The sequence below is a fragment of the Lissotriton vulgaris genome, unplaced genomic scaffold (assembly GCF_964263255.1).
Source record: "Lissotriton vulgaris unplaced genomic scaffold, aLisVul1.2 SCAFFOLD_10125, whole genome shotgun sequence".
Taxonomy (NCBI): domain Eukaryota; kingdom Metazoa; phylum Chordata; class Amphibia; order Caudata; family Salamandridae; genus Lissotriton; species Lissotriton vulgaris.
Genome location: NW_028254748.1, coordinates 12,451 through 24,900, shown reverse-complemented (window position 1 = coordinate 24,900; position 12,450 = coordinate 12,451).

The window sequence follows — 12,450 nt, the reverse complement described above, 5'->3', positions numbered from 1 at the left end:
TAAAAAGCGAGTATTATATAAAAATTAACACCGAATAGAGACAATTCAAAAAAGTCCGCGAGAACGCTCCGTTTTAAATGGTCTAATGCCATAAATACACGGAATTAATATAAGACAAGAAGAAACCCATTCATAGATACCCAAAAAAATAGAGAGACCCACAACCATAAGGAACAGTAACAAGTATATTAATTAAAAAAGGCACTACAAGATGGCGACCGGTATGCCCAACTGAAAACATCCATCGAACGCAACAGATGGAATTATTAACCACAGGTGCAAGTAATTACCCAATAAGATGAAGTATAAAAATGAGGGTTTAGAACAGCAATCATTCATTCCAAACGAGTCCAGGAAGGTGGAGGACGCCGTGCAGTTCAGCTATCCTTGACAGGTGAGCAAGTGAGAAAGGACCCCTCTGACTACTAACAATATGGCTATACTTAGGTACTCCCTAAGAGTTTAACTAAGCTAAAATAATTTATAACAGTTAAAGTTAACTTAATAGTAAAGTATAGCAAGGCAATGCTTGACTAAATGTGAGTATTTTCTGATTCTCCCTGATAGAGTGGACCGCTAATGTGATAAAAAAGCCCCACAAAGAAGAAGCCATAAGGAGAAAGAAATAAACTTAAGATGTATTCATTCTAACCATACAGGTAATACATTTCCCCTGTAAAGTAGAATTGAGCGACAGAAGTTAGGGCATTAGAGTAATAAATATAACAAAATGTATTTCACAGAGTTAATGGTGGATGAAATTATCAGAAGGTAGCTCCCAGAGGCGTCCTCCATCACTCTCAAAAGACCAAGAGTAAAGCGGACCGGTAAGAAATGTCACGTTAAATTTAGACTAAATAGAGCCTCTAGACAGCCAGTAACATGCTGCTTTAGTTGCAAAAATATGTTGAATGTTGGAGCAAATACACCAGATAACCAGTGGTATAACTAGAACACATCCTCTTAACAGGACTGAAGCGTGTCCCCAATCTTTTCCAAAACAAGTGACGCTCAACCAAAGACACTTGCACAAGGTAAAAAACTTCGGAATAAGTTCATTATAGTGCAAAAACAACAGTTAAAGTAAAAAACAAGCACAGTTATCGATCATGACTTATGATACAATTTTCCTTAGAAATAAGTGATAAGGAAAGACAGTGAGCACAAGAAGAAACGTGTTCAATCTGAAATACAAGAAAGATCACCAGGATGTTCGCACCTGGGTAAGTTAAAGGGTTCAGTTTGAAATTTAAAAAAAATCAAAGAACCCACCAAGGCGATAACATCTACCCTGAAATTGATAACCTGTAAGGAGTAGTACACTAGGTGTCTAAATAACAACTATTAGACCCCCCATAACACAAGGGATGTATTCCATCCTTGGCATTCTGTTAAAAAAATGAATGCTAAGAAACCGCAGGGCGCTTGTATTGATGTTCATAGTTACCAAATACCAGCTAAGTCTAGAAATGTTATTAAATATCTATGTGCAAATGTACGAAAATATGGGCCTAACATTATGTATCACTGTATGTTTTCAGAGTAGAATAACTGAATCGTGAACGAGTCCTTGTAGAAGGTGCAAAATAAAGAGGCACCGAAACGCCGCGTCGACACTTTTTCGTTCCTATGTCCCAGTAATTTTTAACAAAAACCATTGTATAATTGACAGTATGATGTTTTAATAATAATCTTTTTTAAAATGATGAATGTTTTTTGCGTTTGTAAAAACCTAGAATAAATTTGTAATTTTGTACATGTTGTGACTCATTATAAATTGTTTGCATTATGTTTTTTAAATAAATAATTGATCAATAATTTTATACAACAACACTTTTGTTTCATGTTTTTGTTGATACCTGTGGGCACCATTTTCATTGAAGTGTAAATTTGGTAACTACTGTAACACTACAAACCCCCTTGCTTCTCTAGGGAAGACCCCATGACTAATTAAAGATTTGATAAATAGTGAACCCAGGAGAAGGAACTCTGAATTTTTGCTATTGGTGACCCAATCCTTTTCCTGATAGAAAGGGTAGCTCCCAGACAACCTATTTTTGTTTATATGCACTGTTCTTGAACTGGGGAGTTTTGTTCTCTCTTTCCCCTGAGTGGGAGGCGTGATTAAGACACGCAGGTGTTCCTAAATTAATAATGGACACTTTCAAAGTCTTTAGTTTCTCTGAAGACCAATTTAATAAGTTAGTTAATAGCTCTGATAAAAATACCAACACAATATCAACAACCAACTCCGATACAGAGCAATGGAAAGAACTCTGGAATCTCAAGAAAAAGACAATTAGGACCGAATTACATTCGGATTTCCTCATTCAATACTGTAAGAAAGGAATGATACCTAAAGGTTTGCAGGTGAGAAATGAGCCCAGCCTATTTGTAAAAAATGAAAAGTTCGTAGAAACCTGGACATTCATAGCTAACAGATGCAGTAGGGACTGGCTCTTATTGATTATAGAGACAGCACAAGCTACGCTAATTATAGAAAAGGTAGAGCTTGACGAAATGGAGAGAAAACTAAAAGATAACACCACAGTAGAAGACGCAAAATTGAAACTAGAGGAAATCCAAAAAGACCTGGATAGTTATAAAGATTACCTAATTAATAAGAAAAGCAATAAGTTTAGGAAAGACCTCAACCAATACAAACCTGAATTAGTGTACCCCTGTTAGACCTGTCTGGCTTTTTGACGAAGTCCCTCCTAATTTTTTATTTATTTTGTCCCCTTTTTGCCCCTCAAACCCTTATTAATTTTTGTGTCTACTGACTTTTTATAGGTGTTGGCCAGGGGGATAGGTGTTCCCTCTCCCCCTCATAGTTTTTTACCTCAGGTCCAGAGGCCTGTTCTGACAGGAAAGTTGGCACCACCTAAAATGGTGGCCACCAACTGCCCCAACTGTCACCAACAGAACTTGGCCATAGCCTAACATAGGGCATTCCAGAACCTTCTGGTCCATTCTGGACCACTGAAGGGCAGCCTATATAAGGCGGAATGCGGGGCAGCCATGGAAGCCTGTGGAAGTCAGCTGGAGGGCAGGCTGTAACTGAGGGTGGGAAGAGGCTGGACTTAGGATTGACCTCCTAGACTGGGAAGCCACCTTACTGGTCCAACCCACGATTCCCCTGTTGGTTATTTGCCCTGGCCCCGCTGTGGGAAGTTACTGGAGACCCTGGGCGCCTAGCTTGCCCCTTTTCTAAAACATATTGGGGAAGTCTATAGGAGAAGGAGACTGCAGCGCTGCGGTGTGCAGTCCTCTGCTCAGCAGCTTGATTCTGGAGAAGATTGTAAAGAAGGACTCTCCTACGGAGAGGGGCTGATCCTGGTGCCCCTCCCCTTGCTCTGCTTGTACCCCAGTGCTGCCTATCTGTTGAAATCGCGCCCCCCCTGGTGCCAAACCCCTACCTGCGACCACCAGGGCTGGAGAAGCGGAGACAGCGGGACCACAAGTTGCTCTACACCTGGGTCGGTGTGGGAACGCTGAAGGAGCAGGACCGGTCGTTCAGTTGGCCGTGCTGTCCTTTCATCTGTGTGAGCGAGCGACGCGGTTGTGGAGCTGTGCCAAGGGCTCTGAAGTGAGGAGCGGAGCCGGGGAAGTCTTTGGCAGCGTTTGAGGTGAGCCGGGAGGAGAGAGCAGCATCGGAAGTACAGCGCGGCCTCCAGCGGTAAGACGCTGATCCTTCGCGCATGCTCTGTAGCGCCGCCGGGCTCCGTGAGGTGGAGCCGGATCAAGGAAGGCGGGAGCAACTGCTGAGGAGCGAGGAGCGCATTGCGCATGCCCCCGTGATCAGCGCGTCCCCGGCCAGGGAGTGTGAGGCTTCGTTTTCCCCCTTCGCTCAGGCGCTTCAGAAAGGAGCTGGCGCGAGCGGAAAGGGGGCCTTACCGAGTGCGCTTCACTGATCCTCTGCCCCAGCGTCAAGGAGACAAGTGCGCTTCACTATTCCCCCGCCCCAGCATTAAACAGGCAGCTGGCTCGGCAGGAGGGAGTGGAGTGAGGCCGGTGGGACCTCGAAGGAGCCTGAAATTGACAGTAAGGAGGTCATCTGGAGGGGGAAGGTGGCGCTAGAGCCTGCAATCATCTGGTGATCCATTAATGGTTGTTGCTCCTCTCAGCTACTGTAATTCATAAAGTGGTGGGAAGCCTGAGGAAACCCTCTTTGACTGTGAGCTAGAAAGAGGAAGTTATTGGACCAGCATATTAGCCATATCCAGTGACTCTGGAGACTAGTTAACTGCACTATTAATTTAATATCTCTGAAAGTGCCTGCTGAAGAGGGAAAGGTTACATGTCCTCTTAGTGAGTTAAGGTTCAACTGTGGCAGAGGGGATTATATCTACAAATCTGGAATACTAGAGCCTTATCTAAAGTAAAGTGCTGGTATTATCTCTCTGAAGAGTCATAGGAAGCTATAATTTAACAGGTTAAACAAGCACAGTGCTTGATGAGGTAAACTGTTAATCCTGCTGAATGTGGATTTGTTATAATTGAAAGTGTCATTATTGATTATCTGGCAAGTGTAATGCACCATAGAAATTCTATTGATAAATTGTTTAGTAGCTTCAAAAGTAATTATTGATTCTAAGGTACAGGTTCTCCAAATGCAAAAGTGTGATAAGAATTCAGAAATACAGTGACTGCTAGTAATTTAAAAAGTGATAATCTGCTAGTAACGTACAAAGTGTAATTGCCGACCCTGAAAGTGATCTAAACTGCTTTGAACTATTTATATGTGAGCTACTAATAATTGACAACAAAGAGAACATTATTTTTATATAAAGCAGTACGTATTTTCATATAATTTTGGTGTAGTGTTTTCTTTTTGAGTGCTATTGCGTGAAATTACTTTTGGGTGGTCTGCAACCTTTACACTGTGCCTCTGAATGTGAGTCTTGCCCTAGGCCAGGCTACCTAATTCCAACATATTGGTGCCTAGCGGTGGGATTGCGGACTTGGTTGCAGCTACTTACTAGTAATTTGACGTAATACACCCAACCTACACCAGGAGTTTTCTCCTTGCGGCCCTCCCAATTAGTCTTTTTGTTTTTTCTAAATTTATTCCTGGTGGTGGGTGGAGTTGGTTTTAGGTTGCCCTCGCCACTCTAGAATTTCTGGTGTGTATCCAGGTTTGCCAGACTCACAATGGAGTTTGCGGTGGAAAACCTGGAAGTCTATTCCGTGCCCCAATTGAGAATGTTCTGCCAACAAATGGGGGTCTTTTTCAAACATGGTGCTAGGAAGGGGGAGCTCCAGACTAGCCTCAGGGCCTGGGTGGAGGCACACCAAGAGACAAAGGAGGAGGATGAAGAGGTCGACCAGGACACGGTGGGGGAGGTGGAGGAGTTATTCCGCCATGAGGGGGAAAACTTGCTCACCGGACCAGTGTCCTATTCCAGAAAGGGCAGTAGCATTTCTGGGAAAAGCCTAACAGAAGCCGAGCTCACCGATAGGAGGGAGAAAAGACAGCTAAAGTGGGAGTTGGCTAAGTTGGAGCAGGAGAAAGAGGAGAGGAGGATGGTCCACGAGTTTAGACTGAAGGAACTGGAGCTCCAAAGTCTGCAACGGGGGTCCTCTCCTGTTAGGAATGGTGGCAGCGAACCGAAAGAGTCAGCCAGGGAGACCAAACCCTATATCCCAAAGGACCTGATAGCGAGCTTCAGTCAGGGGGACGATGTAGCTAAGTGGCTGGCCGCTTATGAGGTTTCTCTGAAGGTTCATGGAGTGCAGGAGAAGCACTGGGGGGGTAGCTTGTACAAGTACATGCCTCCTGCTGGTCGGGACACCTTGCTGGCCCTGGATCCAGAGGAACAGACAAACTACCCCACCATGAAGCTGGCGTTATTGAGGAAGTTCGGGCTCACCCCAGAAAGGTACCGACAGAAGTTCAGGGGGAGCCACAAGATGGGCACTCAGAACTGGGTGGACTTCCTTGATTACGCCAGAAAGGCCTTAGAGGGTTGGGTCAAGGGCAGTGAGGTAAAAGATTATGAGGGGCTGTACGATCTGTTTTTGAGAGAACACCTCCTCGAGAAATGTTTTCCCGAGCTGCGCCAACACCTGGTAGACAGCAAGCTGACCAATCCCCGGAAGCTTGCAGAGGAGGCGGACATCTGGACAAGTACCCGGGTGTCCTCCAAGGGGACTGGAGGGGAATCTCAAAAAGCCGGACAGGGCACCCCCCAGAAGAAGGAGGGGGGGAGAAAAAGAAAGAGTTCTCTAAAGGTCCCCAAAATAACTTCCAAGGGAAGGGAGCAGGTTTCACCCCTAGGGCAAACCCGCCCCGGAACCCTCATCCTGGCCAGAGCCAGCAGCCCAGGGTTCTCCACTGTTTTGAATGCGGTGGCGTTGGACATTATAAGGGAGATGTCAGATGCCCAAAGAGACCACCCCCTCCCACCGGAGGAAAGTCACCGGGAGTAGCTAGTGTAGCGCTCGGGGAGGAGATGCCCTTAGATAAGGGGGGTGAGTGGGCGGGTGTCACCTTAGTGTCCCTGGGAGAGCGGGAGATGGTGCCAAAGATCCAGGTGCCCCCAAATACTACAAAGTATGGGCAATGGGTTACCATCAATGGCCAGAGAGGGGAGGCTCTGAGGGATACAGGAGCCAGCATGACTATGGTGAGAAGTCAGCTGGTGTCCCCAGAGCAGGTTGTTCCTAATGTACTCCACCCCGCCGCGATGGCTGACGGCAGAATGGGCCACTATCCAGTGGCTGAGGTTCCCTTTGAGTGGGAGGGGGTTGCAGGTTCACTTCGAGTTGCCGTAAGCCCTGCCGTGCCAGTCGATTGTCTGTTGGGGAATGACATGGAACACAATACTTGGAGAGAGGTGGAATACCGGACGCATTCTGCGATGCTGGGTACACCTGACTGGGCCTGTGTCAGCACACGGTCTGCGACTGCCCGGAGAGGGAGTTCGCCTGGGTTGGAGCCTGGAACAATGGCCCAACCCGCTGCTAAGAAGGGACAGACCCGGAGACAGAGAAAGCCTGCTCCGGCTTCCACACCCCATGAGACAGATCGGCCACCTGCGGTGGTGGACCAGGAGTCCGTGGAGGGGGAAGTAGACTCTCTGGAGGATTTACCCATCCCTGCGGAGTGGCATGTGGAGGGAGGTCCTACCAGGGAGGAATTCTGTAAGGGGCAGAGGGAGTGCCCCACCCTTGAGGGACTGAGGCGACAGGCTGAAGCCCAAGCAGCAGGTGATGTTACGGGACATTACCATATTTACTGGGAGGATGGACTCCTCTACAGTGAACCCAAGGTACCCTCGCCTGGTTCATCGAGGGCCTTGGTAGTCCCGCAACAGTACAGAGCCTTTCTTTTGGAATTGGCTCATGCCATACCCCTGGCAGGACACTTAGGCCAGGACAAGACCTTTGCACGGCTTGTCCTCCACTTTTACTGGCCTCAGATGAAAGTGGCGTCCAACACATACTGTAGGACATGTGTAACCTGCCAGGCCAGTGGGAAAACAGGGGTGAAGCTAAAAGCTCCCCTGGAACCACTTCCAGTCGTTAGCACCCCCTTTGAGAGGGTGGGCATCGACATTGTAGGGCCTTTGGATCCACCAACAGCAGCTGGTCACAGGTTTATCCTGGTACTGGTGGATCATGCCACACGGTACCCAGAGGCAATACCTCTGAGGACAGTCACTGCACCTGTAGTGGCAAGAGCCCTAATGGGAATCTTTACCCGAGTGGGATTTCCCAAGGAAGTTGTGTCCGACAGGGGGACCAACTTCCTGTCAGCTTACATGCGGGCTATGTGGAAGGAGTGTGGAGTGACCTACCGGTTCACCACTCCTTATCACCCCCAGTCGAATGGACTGGTTGAGAGGTTCAATAAGACCTTGAAGGGCATGATCAGAAGTCTGCCCGAGAGCCTGCGGAGGAAATGGGATGTCCTCCTACCCTGTTTACTCTTTTCCTACAGGGAAGTGCCCCAGAAGGGAGTGGGCTTCAGCCCCTTTGAGCTTCTGTATGGGCACCCTGTACGCGGTCCTCTCAGCCTGGTGAAGGATGGTTGGGAGAAATCTCCCAGGAAACCCCCCCAGGATGTGGTGAGCTACATGCTGGCCTTCAGGAGCCAAATGGCGAAGTTGTGGAAGCAAGCTTCTGACAACTTGGAGGCCAGCCAGGCAGTCATGAAGGAGTGGTACGACCACAACGCTCACCAGGTGGAACTGGAGCCTGGACAGTAAGTGTGGGTGATGGAGCCTGGAGAGCTTAGCGCCCTCCAGGATCGCTGGACAGGCCCCTTTGAGGTGTTGGAAAAGAAGGGTAAGGCCACATACCTGGTGGACCTTAAGACCCCTCGACAGCCCCTACGGGTGCTACATGCCAACCGACTCAAGCCCCACCATGAGAGGCCCGAAGTCATGCTGATGATGGTGACTGACGGGGGAGAGGAAGCGGAAAGCGAACCTCTCCCAGATCTCTTTTCGTCCCAAGAGAAGGATGGGTCAGTGGAGGGAGTGATTCTCTCTCCCACTCTCACTCCTGAGCAACGGGAAGACTGCCGCCAGATACTGGAGCAGTACTCTTCGTTGTTCTCCCTTGTCCCGGGAAGGACCCACCTGTGTACCCATGATGTGGACACAGGAGACAGCCCACCAGTGAAGTCCAAGACCTACCGGCTGTCTGACAAGGTGAAGGCTAGCATACATGGAGAAGTTGCCAAAATGCTGGGAGTAATTGAACCTTCCAACAGCCCTTGGTCCAGTCCGGTGGTGCTCGTGCCAAAAGCCGCACTACCAGGCACCACACCTGAACTGAGGTTCTGTGTGGATTACCGAGGACTGAATTCAGTGACAAGGACTGATGCTCATCCGATCCCTAGGGCGGATGAATTGATTGACCGGCTAGGAGCTGCCCAATATCTAAGTACCTTTGACCTCACTTCAGGGTACTGGCAGATCTCCTTGACAGATGGAGCAAGGGAAAGGTCAGCCTTCTCCACGCCTGAGGGACACTACCAGTTCTGTGTGATGCCCTTTGGGCTCAAGCACGCCCCTGCCACATTTCAGCGGCTGGTGAACCAGGTCCTCTCTGGAATGGAGAGTTTCTCTGCTGCTTACTTGGATGACATTGCTGTCTTCAGTAGCAGTTGGGAGGACCATCTGCAGCATTTGCAGGCCGTTCTCCAGGCCCTGAGACAAGCTGGATTGACCATCAAAGCCAGCAAATGCCAGATTGGGCAGGGGTCGGTTGTGTACCTTGGACACTTGGTGGGTAGGGGGACTGTGCAGCCCCTGCAGGCTAAGATTGAGGCAATCATGGCCTGGGAACCCCCCAAGACACAGACTGAGGTCCGAGCTTTCCTGGGCCTCACAGGATACTACCGTCGCTTTGTGAAGGGGTATGGCACTATTGTAGCGCCCCTCACAGAGCTCACCTCCAAGAAACAACCTCGACGGGTAGTTTGGACAAAGGCTTGTCAGCAAGCCTTTGAAAAGTTGAAACAGGCAATGTGTGCGGCACCGGTCCTGAGGGCCCCAGACTTCTCCAAGGAGTTCATTGTCCAAACGGATGCATCAGAACATGGCATTGGGGCAGTGTTATCGCAACTCAATGAAGAGGGCCTGGATCAACCTGTAGTCTTCTTATCCAGGAGGCTGCTTCCCCGGGAACAGAAGTGGAGTGCCATTGAGAGGGAAGCTTTTGCGGTGGTGTGGGCTCTGAAGAAGCTGCGGCCATACCTCTTTGGCTCGCACTTCCTGGTTCAGACTGACCACCGACCCCTTCGTTGGCTGATGCAGATGAAGGGGGAAAATCCCAAGTTGTTGAGGTGGTCCATCTCCCTACACAGAATGGACTTCCGGGTGGAACATCGGCCTGGAGTGGACCACACCAATGCAGACGGTCTCTCCAGGTATTTCCGCCTTAGTGATGAGGACTCCCAAGGTAGTTCTCCCCACTTTCAGCTGGGGGGGACGCGTGTTAGACCTGTCTGGCTTTTTGACGAAGTCCCTCCTAATTTTTTATTTATTTTGTCCCCTTTTTGCCCCTCAAACCCTTATTAATTTTTGTGTCTACTGACTTTTTATAGGTGTTGGCCAGGGGGATAGGTGTTCCCTCTCCCCCTCATAGTTTTTTACCTCAGGTCCAGAGGCCTGTTCTGACAGGAAAGTTGGCACCACCTAAAATGGTGGCCACCAACTGCCCCAACTGTCACCAACAGAACTTGGCCATAGCCTAACATAGGGCATTCCAGAACCTTCTGGTCCATTCTGGACCACTGAAGGGCAGCCTATATAAGGCGGAATGCGGGGCAGCCATTTTGTCTACCTGTGGAAGTCAGCTGGAGGGCAGGCTGTAACTGAGGGTGGGAAGAGGCTGGACTTAGGATTGACCTCCTAGACTGGGAAGCCACCTTACTGGTCCAACCCACGATTCCCCTGTTGGTTATTTGCCCTGGCCCCGCTGTGGGAAGTTACTGGAGACCCTGGGCGCCTAGCTTGCCCCTTTTCTAAAACATATTGGGGAAGTCTATAGGAGAAGGAGACTGCAGCGCTGCGGTGTGCAGTCCTCTGCTCAGCAGCTTGATTCTGGAGAAGATTGTAAAGAAGGACTCTCCTACGGAGAGGGGCTGATCCTGGTGCCCCTCCCCTTGCTCTGCTTGTACCCCAGTGCTGCCTATCTGTTGAAATCGCGCCCCCCCTGGTGCCAAACCCCTACCTGCGACCACCAGGGCTGGAGAAGCGGAGACAGCGGGACCACAAGTTGCTCTACACCTGGGTCGGTGTGGGAACGCTGAAGGAGCAGGACCGGTCGTTCAGTTGGCCGTGCTGTCCTTTCATCTGTGTGAGCGAGCAACGCGGTTGTGGAGCTGTGCCAAGGGCTCTGAAGTGAGGAGCGGAGCCGGGGAAGTCTTTGGCAGCGTTTGAGGTGAGCCGGGAGGAGAGAGCAGCATCGGAAGTACAGCGCGGCCTCCAGCGGTAAGACGCTGATCCTTCGCGCATGCTCTGTAGCGCCGCCGGGCTCCATGAGGTGGAGCCGGATCAAGGAAGGCGGGAGCAACTGCTGAGGAGCAAGGAGCGCATTGCGCATGCCCCCGTGATCAGCGCGTCCCCGGCCAGGGAGTGTGAGGCTTCGTTTTCCCCCTTCGCTCAGGCGCTTCAGAAAGGAGCTGGCGCGAGCGGAAAGGGGGCCTTACCGAGTGCGCTTCACTGATCCTCTGCCCCAGCGTCAAGGAGACAAGTGCGCTTCACTATTCCCCCGCCCCAGCATTAAACAGGCAGCTGGCTCGGCAGGAGGGAGTGGAGTGAGGCCGGTGGGACCTCGAAGGAGCCTGAAATTGACAGTAAGGAGGTCATCTGGAGGGGGAAGGTGGCGCTAGAGCCTGCAATCATCTGGTGATCCATTAATGGTTGTTGCTCCTCTCAGCTACTGTAATTCATAAAGTGGTGGGAAGCCTGAGGAAACCCTCTTTGACTGTGAGCTAGAAAGAGGAAGTTATTGGTACAGCATATTAGCCATATCCAGTGACTCTGGAGACTAGTTAACTGCACTATTAATTTAATATCTCTGAAAGTGCCTGCTGAAGAGGGAAATGTTACATGTCCTCTTAGTGAGTTAAGGTTCAACTGTGGCAGAGGGGATTATATCTACAAATCTGGAGTACTAGAGCCTTATCTAAAGTAAAGTGCTGGTATTATCTCTTTGAAGAGTCATAGGAAGCTATAATTTAACAGGTTAAACAAGCACAGTGCTTGATGAGGTAAACTGTTAATCCTGCTGAATGTGGATTTGTTATAATTGAAAGTGTCATTATTGATTATCTGGCAAGTGTAATGCACCATAGAAATTCTATTGATAAATTGTTTAGTAGCTTCAAAAGTAATTATTGATTCTAAGGTACAGGTTCTCCAAATGCAAAAGTGTGATAAGAATTCAGAAATACAGTGACTGCTAGTAATTTAAAAAGTGATAATCTGCTAGTAACGTACAAAGTGCAATTGCCGACCCTGAAAGTGATCTAAACTGCTTTGAACTATTTATATGTGAGCTACTAATAATTGACAACAAAGAGAACATTATTTTTATATAAAGCAGTACGTATTTTCATATAATTTTGGTGTAGTGTTTTCTTTTTGAGTGCTATTGCGTGAAATTACTTTTGGGTGGTCTGCAACCTTTACACTGTGCCTCTGAATGTGAGTCTTGCCCTAGGCCAGGCTACCTAATTCCAACAACCCCTATCTACAGAAAGATTATTTTGAAAGACCAAGAGAAGACTGGCCGAGTAAGAACAACTGGCAGACTAACAAACGCCAAAATTTTAGAAAAGGAGTAACATTCTCTGACACGTCATATACCAGCAGCGAATCAGAGAATGAACTCACACCGGCAGACCATACAGAACAAAACAAAGAAGGTCAACAAAAACAGAATAGAGAGAGTCTAGATTTTTTAGACAGACGAAAGGGAAACCGCAGT